This window comes from Thalassophryne amazonica, chromosome 1, assembly GCF_902500255.1.
Source record: "Thalassophryne amazonica chromosome 1, fThaAma1.1, whole genome shotgun sequence".
In the NCBI taxonomy this organism is placed as follows: domain Eukaryota; kingdom Metazoa; phylum Chordata; class Actinopteri; order Batrachoidiformes; family Batrachoididae; genus Thalassophryne; species Thalassophryne amazonica.
In genome coordinates this window covers 104,288,874-104,300,238 of record NC_047103.1, presented here as the reverse complement: position 1 = coordinate 104,300,238, position 11,365 = coordinate 104,288,874, and positions in this window count along the sequence as shown.

The window sequence follows — 11,365 nt, the reverse complement described above, 5'->3', positions numbered from 1 at the left end:
TCACTCAACCCCACGAGAGCTGTCAGAAAATAAACTTTGACAGCGTCAAAGATCTGGTCGAGGGTTATATAAAAGACCACGCCCTTGCTGCATATATCAAAACGCAGCAGCAGGGAATTAAACGTCATAAAAGCAGTTTCAGTTTGACAAACGTGTCATTTCAAAAATCCTTCAGGGTGGTGTATGACAAGTGGCGTCTTTTAAAGGACGGGGAAACCGAACCGTTCGGATTTTGAAACATGTCTCACTCGGGAAATACGGTAGAGTTTGACCCCAGACTTCAGCCCCCATTCTCCTGTCTCATCGTTGGACCGAGTGGTTCGGGAAAGATTGTGTTTGTGAAAACATTGCTGGAAAATTGTAGCCACGCTATGAGATATGTGCCTGACAACATTGTATGGCTGTATACGTCTGAACAACCTCTGTATTCTGAACTGAAGAATAAAAATATTAAATTTGTAAGAGGACTCCCTGACTCGTTTCTGGACGACAGCCTTTTCCCTGAAGGTCAGAGCCATCTGGTTATTTTGGACGATCTCATCTTTCAAGCAGCGGATCATCCTGAAGTTGTAAGAATTTTTACCCAGTACAGACATCACCGGAATATGAGCATCATCATGATCACACAGAACGTGTTTCATAAAGGGAAATACAGTCAAACCATCAGCTTGAATTGTAATTATATGGTGCTGTTTAAAAACCCCAGAGACAAGTTACAGATGAACATTCTGGCTCAGCAAATGTTTCCCGGCAGAAAACAATTTTTTTTGGAGGCTCTTGACGATGCTACGAGGGTACCTTATGGGTACTTATTACTGGATTGCACGCAGGACTGTCCAGATCAGACTGAGATCGGGATTACTCCCGCACGAGTGGCCCGCGGTTTATTTACAGAAAGATAAACTGGTATGAGCTCTCTTTTAAAAAGGAACGCCCCCGCTCTTAAAACGCTAATCAGAGCCGGGGCAAGGGAGCGTCACCATAGCCTGAAGACCTGCAGGCCGGACCTTCTGAAAACTTTATCCGAGATCGCTTTGAATATATTAAAGGGGAATATCGCCTTGAGCGACTCTCAATTCCGTACCTTGAAAAAACGAAAGAGCGTTTTACGTCTTCTGGCAGACAGAAAAACCAGTTACAAAAAGAAGTGGGGAGTGCTGATTCAGATGGGTGTTATGTGCCGACGCGGATTGAGGAGCGGACCTGCGTCTGACTGAACCCAGTGCTAAATAACCAGAAAGCGGTTCCAAAAAACAAAACAACTTTATTTTCCCCCTCTTGTGCAATACTCAGTGTACAACGTAAAAGTGCGTTTGTCTGGCGGAGTGAAGGACGGCGCGCTCTCCAGCGCCCAAAGGGATCGAAGCCCGGTGCTTCTGGACTCACGTTCACCGCCAAACACCCCCCAGGTGGACACGACAAAACGACTCTGTGAAGGATAGAAGAGGTGAGGTAAGTCAACAGTTACAACTAATATCTTTCAAAGGCACACACTATCAGCAACACATTCAGGTCTGAATTTAAGCTTTATGTAAATGAGCAGCTTCTCACAACAGGTGGAGGATCATCTGTCCGCACGCCACGGCCGTGAGAAGCGAGCTGCACAACTCTCATCAATATTCACATTTACTGCGTAACAAAATACCAAATTACTGTTAACACTTATTCAGACAATCAATCACCTCTGATGTGTGCTGACAGCATATGTCCCTCACCCATCCTCCTTCACAGGCACGATGTGTCAAACCCAGGCGCGGTCCTCAGCGTCTCACAAACGAACGTCACAAGGTCGAGTTCCCGGCAATTCTGCTTGAATCACTCATGGCTTAAATGCAGAACGCCATCTCATTATCTGCTTCAGCTGAAAGTCTTTAAGGTTGCACGTGAGCATCATCCACAGGTGCTGCAAGTCATGTTGATGAGGGTGAAGGATTCTTCTGCCAGCACCTTCTCCACAGACAAAAACCAGTTTGCATACCACCTGGAGAGCAAAGAAAAGAAAAGAACACCAAAATGCCCAGCCAAACCCCCCCCAACACACAACAATGGGCAGCTTTCTCCTGCCTCTGCTCGCCGCGGCCCTGACCGTTATAATGAGTCTAATACTGCCCAGAGGATAATGGCATTCAAAGCGGCGCAAAAGATGTTTTTACTGACTCCTCAACAGATGCTTCAACTCGGGCATTCTGTTCCGCCGAGCGGAAATAACATCAGACAAACGGCGGAAAATATTTAGGCTCGCGAATGATCAAACTGTGATTTTTTTCAATTATTTATTTGTTTTTATTACCGAATGTTCTTGGCATTTTTTTCCCCCACAAAGTTAAACAGTATTGATTAAGGTGTGTGTGTGTGTGTGTGTGTGTGTGTGTGTGTGTGTGTGTGTGTGTGTGTGTGTGTGTGTGTGTGTGTGTGTGTGTGTGTGTGTATGTGTCTGTGTGTGCGCATGTGTGTCTGTGGGTGCATGTGTGTGTGACTGAGTGACTGTGTGAGAGGGAGAGAGAGAGGTTGTTCGACTGACCAATTTATTTTTATGAACTGCAGTGAGAAAGTGTCAGATACTGCATGCAGCCATATTCAATAAAAATATGAATATAGGTTACTTTGTGTGTTCAGCTATATGTATTGTAATATCCTCGCTGCAGTGAGTCAGCCAAGGACCATGGTTCTCTTCCAGAGCTTTTATTTTTAACACACCAAAGACAACAGAGTTGCTGTTGCAGCCACAACTCACGCTGACGACACCTTCTTTTTTTCTCTTTTTTCTCTTCCTGCTCACCACACCCTCACTCCCCCTCCCAACTCGAGAACAGTTAACCCTTGCGTGACAACGTGAACATTAGAACTATGATCATTACACTGCCCCCCCCTTTATGAAGCCCCTCGCCCTCGAGGGGTCAACAAATAATCCCCAAACCGTGGAGGTCTCCGTCTCTGTCTTTGTGGCCTGCGTGGGGCTGGCCCACGCTCATTCCCAGATGGCAGCAGAGACATAGTGGATGTCACTGGAAATGGGACTGGGGAATCTGGTCCTGCTGATCGTTCTGGGCTACAGAGTGGGGCAGAACTTTGTTCAAATGAAAGGAGAGCCCCTCCCCTATAGGGTGCCAATCTATCCCGGTGGAGGGCTACTTTCCTGCCCTTTGGGGGCACCTGAACCCTATAAACCACCTCCCCGACACGCTCTAGCACCCTGCATGGGCCAACCCAGTGACTGTCCAGTTTTGGACAACGCCCCTTCTTACGTTTGGGCGAATAGACCCAAACCAGTTCACTGGCCGTAAAACTTCTGCTCTTGCTCCTCAAATCGTAATTCCTCTTTTGTCTCATGCCAGCCTTCTCCAGCTGGTCCCTGGCAAACGTGTGGGCTATCTCGAGACAATCTTGCAGCTTTCTTGCATACTCCGGCCCTGGTGGGTCCCGTGTTGTGTCTGGTGGCCGCCCAAAAACCAGCTCAGCTGGTGTCCGGATTTCCCTAGCCAGCATCAGCATGGCAGGGGTACAGTTTGTAGAGCTCTGGACAGCAGAGCGGTAGGCCATCAAAACCAGGGGAATGTGTCTGTCCCAGTTGCGCTGGTGGGTGGCAGTAAGGATTGCTAGCTGCTGCTGCATTGTGCGGTTAAAACGCTCCACTAACCCGTCACTCTGTGGATGTAATGGTGTGGTGCGTGTTTTCTGCACATTCAACCGGTCACACAAAGCTGTGAAAACCTTGGACTCGAAGTTCCGGCCCTGGTCACTGTGGATTATGTCAGGTGTTCCAAACCAGCTGAACATGCCCTCCAACAGGGCGTCTGCCACTGTTTCTGCTTCTTGATCCGGCAGAGCATAAGCTTCTGGCCATTTTGTAAAGTAGTCCATCGCACAGAGCACATACTTATTTCCTCTGTCAGACACTGGAAAGGGGCCCATGATGTCCACCGCTACCCTCTCCATGGGCTCCCCAACTGCTTGCTGCTGTAGAGGGGCCCGGGACTGATCAAGGGGTCCTTTATAGGCTGCACAATCATCGCAGCGCCGACAGAAATCCTCGACATCACGGCGATGCTGACCCCAGTAGAACCCCTGGCGCAGCCGACAGAGGGTCTTAGTACTCCCGAAGTGTCCTGAGCCTGTGCCCCCATGGCACGCCTTCAGCACTATCTGTCTAAGGGTTCTGGGGACCACTACCTGCCATCTCTCTTCCCCTGTGGCAGGCTCCTTCCATGCTCGCTGAAGTACCCCATCTAGCATGCGTAACATGCTAAACTTACTCCACAGGCCCTTAACAGTCCCCGACAGGCCCATCACCCCCTCCCAGGATGGTCTGACCCCGCTTTGGACCCACTGCCGCACACATTTCAACTCTTTGTCGTTTTCCTGCTGAGAGGCCCAATCCGCAGCCCCAACAACCTCTAGAGAGCAGCATGTTTGTTCAGCAGCCAACCCCACCCCCCTGAGTTCCATTTCCCTGGCAACCGTCCACTGCACATGGACGCCGGGACAGGGCATCAGCATTGGCGTGCTGGGCCCCTGGTCGATGCACGACACTGAAGTGAAAAGACTGCAACTCCTCCAGCCACCTTGCAACCTGGCCTTCCGGCTCCCTGAAAGATACCAGCCACTGAAGGGCTGCATGATCAGTCCTGATTGTGAAGGGCACGCCACATAAATAATACTTGAAGTGCCGGGCAGCCAAAACAACAGCAAGAAGCTCACGTCTGGTCACACAATAGCGTCTCTCACTCTTATTGAAAACGCGGCTGAAATATGCCACCACCCGCTCCCCTTCAGGACCCACCTGCGCCAATACTGCTCCCATTCCCACATCACTGGCATCCGTATCCAGCAAGAATGGCAAAGTGGGATCCGGTGTGATGAGAACAGGGGCATTTGTGAGAGCTTGCTTAAGGGTAGAAAATGCCTCTTGGCAGTTTGGTGTCCACATGAAAGGCTGGTTGTTCTGGAGGAGACGGAAAAGAGGGGCTCCAATGCAGGAAAAACCCTTCACGAACCTCCGATAGTAAGAGTCCCAGATAGCCTGAATTTTCACCTGGAGCATGCTGATGCCTTCGCTGCTCACTTTGTGGCCAAGGAACTCCACCTCCTGCTGCATAAAGTGACACTTCTCCGGGTGCAACTTCAACCCGGCAGCAGCAATCCTTCCCAGCACCAGCCTCAGGGAGTCCAGCGCAGCCTCGAAGGACCTCCCATGGACGAGGACATCGTCCAGGTACACTAAGCACTCCTGTCGAGGAACCTTGGCCAGAACATTGTCCATAAGCCTCTCGAATGTCCCAGGCGCGTTACACAGTCCAAAGCTGAGAACCTTGAACTGCCAATGTCCCCTGGTGGTGCTGAATGCTGTCTTTGGCCTGGATTCCTGGGTGATGGGCACCTGCCAATACCCACTGCGCAGGTCCAGTGAAGAGAACCATGAGGAGCCGGACACCAAATCCAGGGTCTCATCAACTCGGGGAAGGGGGTAACAGTCTTTTTTTGTCACCTTGTTTAGGGGCCTATAATCCACGCAAAACCTCCACCTTGAGCTATTCTTTTTAGGGACCATGACCACAGCCGAAGACCATGGGCTGTCTGAGGGCTCGATTATGCCCGCCTCCAGCATGGCTTGAACCTCACGATCAGCAGCCTCCTGTCGAATCATAGGCAAGCGACGGGGTCGCACTTTGATGGGCCGTGCATCCCCAGTGTCAATGTTGTGCTCCGCCAGGTGTGTGAGGCCCACTTCATTGTCACTGAGTGCAAAAATGTCCTTAAATTCCCACAGAACCTGCCACAGTTCTACCTGCTGCCGTTCATCCAGACCAACGCAGCTTCCTTGCCAGATACCCCGGATGGCCTCCCCGCGATCCACTGGGGCATCCAGCGGAGCTAAAACATCTGCAGACAGCACAGCTGGGGTGAGTGGTGTGGGCGGGCTGGGCTGGATCTCATCCAGATGAGGAGTGGCTAGCTCTGAATGTGCAGCAGTGCATGAGGTGGGTGCCGCCGGGAGAACCTGATTGTAGTGCGGGATTAGTGGGGTAGTCTGCCCTCCTGGCAAGATGAGCATACCTGCCCCGAGGTCCACTACACACCCTGTGCTTCTGAGAAAGTCCAGGCCCAAGACACATGGGTCTTTCACCTCAGCCACCCATGCCGAAAAAGTCACTGCCAAACTCCCTACTGTGAAAACAAATGTTCCTCTGCCCTTCATTTCAGCCGTCTGACCAGTCACTGTCCGCAGCCTTACTGACGTCGGCTCTAGAACGGTCCCTTCTGGGACGACATCAGGTCTCACCAATGTGGCAGTAGATCCCGTATCCACGAGGGCTGGGCAGGAAACATTTCCAATCAGCACAGGAACATGGCAGTGGTCACCCACCTCTGTCCAGCCCACAGTCTCTACCGCAACAGCATGCGGATCCCGGTGAATGGTTGACGGGGTCCATGTCATCCGGGCTACACGGACCCTTTCCCGTTTCCCTGCTGACCTTTAGCTTCTGGACAGCGACGGAGCATGTGTCCTGGCTTGCCACACCCCCAACAGACAGCAGGCAGGTTGTGTTGCACTCCGCTCACACTAGGTCCCACTGACAGATTTTTCACAGCACGTACCAGCTCCTCTACCCACACCGGTCTCTGTTCTGGCAGCTCTTTCACAGTGGTAGCCATCACTGGTGTAGGTGTTGATGGTTTTATGGTACAGGTGGCGACCTCCCTCTCTAGGGCCAGTTCAAGCGCCTCAGCTAGTGTCACGGGGTGGGCGAGCTGTACGTGTAAGCGCAGCTCCACAGGTGTCAGGGCATGGATGAACTGGTCACAGACTAGCTCATTCAGGATTGTGCTTGGCATTCCTTCATATGCGCGTCTGCCCAAGCTCTCAATCTCATGTGCCAGGGATCGCAGGGGCTCATCCGGCCGCCTGACACGGTGTTTAAACTCACACCGCAGGGAGTCTTTCAGATTAAAAAGTCCAAAGCGTCTCTGCAGAGCTCCGACCAACATAGAGTAGTCCCCTCTCTCCTCTGGGGTCAGGAGCAGGAGGCAGTCTGCAGCTTCCTCTGTCAATGAAAGTGCCAGCTGCACGGCTTTAATCTTCTCAGACCAGCCCGCAGTGGCTGCTAACAGTTCGAACTGTGCCCGGTAAGCTTCCCAGCTCCCTCTGCCGGAGAACAGCGGTGTCGTGGAGCGGGTGACAAAGAGCTGCTGGGCACCGCCATCTTTGTTAGTCTCAGGTCCCGCGCTGCATTCAAGAGTGGGCTGCATGGCGTCCCGACGGCGGGTAACAGTGCTGTCCAGCCGCTGTGAACTCCAGCACTCCGAGGCAATCACGGTGTTTTCTGGAATGTCTATTGCGCATTCATCGGCCTCCTTCTTTACCTGCAGCCGGGCACTCGAGCTAGAGGACATCTTCTCCCCCCGCTTAAAGCAGTGGCTCATGCAGTGGGCAAATTCCGAGCTTCTGACACCAATGTAATATCCTCGCTGCAGTGAGTCAGCCAAGGACCATGGTTCTCTTCCAGAGCTTTTATTTTTAACACACCAAAGACAACAGAGTTGCTGTTGCAGCCACAACTCACGCTGACGACACCTTCTTTTTTTCTCTTTTTTCTCTTCCTGCTCACCACACCCTCACTCCCCCTCCCAACTCGAGAACAGTTAACCCTTGCGTGACAACGTGAACATTAGAACTATGATCATTACAGTATGTATGTGTGTAAGTGGTCTGTAAGACTGTTCAGTTTTTAATGGTCTGTGTGAACTTGGTGATTCATGCAAACATCCAGTGATGACAAACAGGGAAATAATATGTCAGCCTTGTTCACTGTATTCTTCTCAAAACCACCGCATTCGGTTGGAGCAAAGTTTTCCAACTTTTTGTTTACTGACTGTTTTTACTGACTTCGAAGAGCAAATAAATGGTTAAAAGAAAAATAAATAAATAAATAAATAAATAACCCGACGCAGTGACCGATGCGACAGGAGCTGTTTTCAGCTCTGTCTTGTCAAATGCTCTGCGTACGACACAAAACAAGTTCACCAATTAACTTTAAATATCAGACAAACCGAAAACGAGGTGAGCTGAAGAAAACTTAAGAGTACTGACAGAGCAACGTGAGGCAGAATCCACCCACGCACAGAGATCAGTTCATGTCTGTGTGTGTGTGAGAAGCTGCAGACAGACGTGTCTGTGTAGGGAGGGGCGGGCGCTGTGTGTGACTGGCCAATCACAGAGTGTGAAGACAGTCAGTTAGCTCATGAGAATTTTCCTTCAGCATGAGCACAGATATTGATGAGTTTTTATTCGGATCATGCTTGTGCTCGTCAAAAATGCTTTATCCGTACCGGATACTCGTCTGAAACAAGTATCCGGCTCAACCCTACATGTTACCATGTCTGCATTGTAAAACTCTAGTTTCACATGTTGATACATAGCAGTACACTGCTGTATACTGGCAGGGGTTGCCAGGTCTCGATGATGAAACCAACCAGGAACTCACCACCAACCCAATACCTGCCCAATGACCAAGAAAAAAAAAAAAACACTACATAAACCAGTCTATTGTCAAAATGCAAAATATGTTGAGAGAAAACCATACACTACCAGTCAAAAGTTTGGACACACTTTCCCAAACTGTATATCCTGCTCCATGGATGACAGATGTGGTGGCATGTCAACTCTTCATGCAGTCCAGTCTGTCGTTCTTTCCAGCCTTTCCCTGTTTCCTGTTTGTGGAGTGCCTGATGCCAGCCAGCTGCTGAAGTAACACATCTCGAGCTTGTGCTGGGTCTGGGTCGATGTCAAAATCTTCCAACACATTGAGTGGTAACACTTTGATTTCTTTGCGCTGTGGTGGTTGTACACTGAATTACTCCCCAGGCGACACTCCATCCTAGCCCCCCCCCAAAAAAACCCACAAAATTTTGCACAAACAGCCATTTTTTTAAATTATTATATTATTAATATTTTAAAAGTGCCACGGAAATTGACATCAAAAACCCGCAGGCTACAATATTACTCCAAAACAAAGCATCCATGAATTTGCAAGTTTGAATAAACATGCCTTACATTAGACACTTTATTAATCTGCCTTTCAGGAAGGAACAATTAGCTTTTTGATTAAGGTACATATTTGTCTCAACATTTAGCTAAATATTTAGCTCGATGCTTGTACATATTAGGCTAAATGTGTAAATACTTAGCATTAACTAATAGGTTAGGTTTGACAGAAATTTGATCATGTAGTGGTTTGCCTTTTTTTTTCCTCCCAATTTTTTATCTTCATCTGTGGATCAAACAAAAATCTAAACTGAAATGTTACTAGCATTCCCATGCCAATGAAATCAAATGTGAGTCTTTTTCTCCATTAAATATACCAGTTAATTATGATGATAAGCCTAATTTTAAATTTCTTTAACATTGTTATTATTATTATTTTGTCAGTGTACATGACAACAAAAAGAGCTGCCAGCTGCTGGAAAATTATTGTACACACTCTTGCAGGCACAGAAAAGGGTCAGATTCAGTCACTTCAGCTAGTAATGTGAACACAGCATCAGTTCTAAGCCGTCTTTACAAATAGGCAGACTGTCCATTTTGCAAACTTTTTTCCACAAGTGGGCAGATTCAAATCCGTTTTTTAAACCCTGTCTGTCTGCTTTCAAATGTCTTTTATTTCATAAACTGGCTGCCTGCCTCATTTGCAGCGTGATCCGCAGAGAAATGTGGCTCAGAGTTCTGGTTCTGTGCTGCGTCCTAAGTGGACGGAGTCAAAGCGGAGCAGAGCGCACGGAAGGAGAGCGCCCGTCCACAGTTTCCTGCCACACACGGAGAGAAATCGGCTGCGCCCAGCTCGGGATAAAGCTCTCCGTGTGCGGCAGGACATCACACAATTCAGAAAAACATGCAGGAATTTATAATGTTATGAATGAGATGTGCGTTATTTGAAATAAAGTCGAGGAGTAACTGACTTTAGCCCACAACCCCCCCCACACTTGTCCCTTCCATTAGAGAAACCCAGAGGTGAACTGTCATCTGCGCACGGCACGCCTGTCCTCTTTCTTTCACCATCATCTCACTACTTCAGCAAGCAGGGGCGCCTGCAGCTGCCTATAGGGGGCGCCAATTTGCCAATTCTACACACAGTGACAGTGGATGCTTTTGTTTTTTGTTTTTTCAAGAGTTCGTCTCCATGGTGCCGCCCCTCCATAAATGCTGCCCAGGGCAATGGCCCGTATCAAAACCGCCACTGTCTTTGCGCACAAAATTTTGAATGTGAAAGTTTGAACTCTTGTGCCATTTGGAATTTATTTCTTTATTTATTGTGTTTTATATAACGGCTGAGTGGATCCTTGTCATTTGATTGGTGCTTTGTATGTCACATGACATGGATTAATTCATCTCATTTGTGTTACACTGCATTTAGAGTGTGGCTTGGTTCCATTTAGAGTGCAAATTTGTTTACATACATTTGGTACCATTGCACTCTGCACACAAGCACACACATGCACATGTGCACATCTTCGTGCACGCGTGCACACGTGATCATGCACGCACATGCACGCGTGCATGCACACACAAAACAAATCCACTGTGCTGTCTGGAGGCTGTCCGCAGGAAGAAAAAGAAAAGCTGGACTCATTTCAGATTTTTTTTGCACTGCATTTTTTTTTGCACTGAGGACATGCAGGCTTTTTTTGGTAGTACACGCACACACAAGCGCTGACCAGGTTGCGTGTGTGTGCGCGCGCACGCAGGGGACAACGACTCTCCCGAGACATAATTTGATTGAGCTAACTGACGCTGCTTGTAAGATACACACACACACACACAAAACAAATCCACTGTGCTGTCTGGAGGCTGTTAGCAGGAAGAGAGAAAGAAAAGCTGGGCTCAATTTTGACGTGATTTTTTTTTTTTTTCACTGCACTGAGGACATACACAGTCGACCAGCCGGTTGCGTGTGTGACATGCCTATCTCGGCTTTCAATGCTTACCAGCCCATTGAGTATAAGAGAAATGTGGAGAGCTGGGCTTGTCCCAACTTGTCCCCTGGCACTCCGAAATGGAGGTGTTCCTTTGTCTCGCTCGATCAGCGAATCGGTCGTGATGCGCGAAGCCTCCGCGTGGCTTTCCATGACAAAATCTCTTGTTAAAAGTGAAATCTGCTGGAAAATGGCTGATGTCCAGCTCTTGTGATAACCAGAGAAATTGCACACGACGGTCCCAGCTCCACACAGCCATCGGTTTAGAAATGATGTGGTGTTTTCTGCCTCTCGATGGCGGGTCGGAGCACGGCACGCCGTGCGCCATTGTGGGGGTCCTTAAAGCTGTAGTAACAGTCCTTATTCTCTGTGAAGCCCGTAAAATTTTCACTGAAAG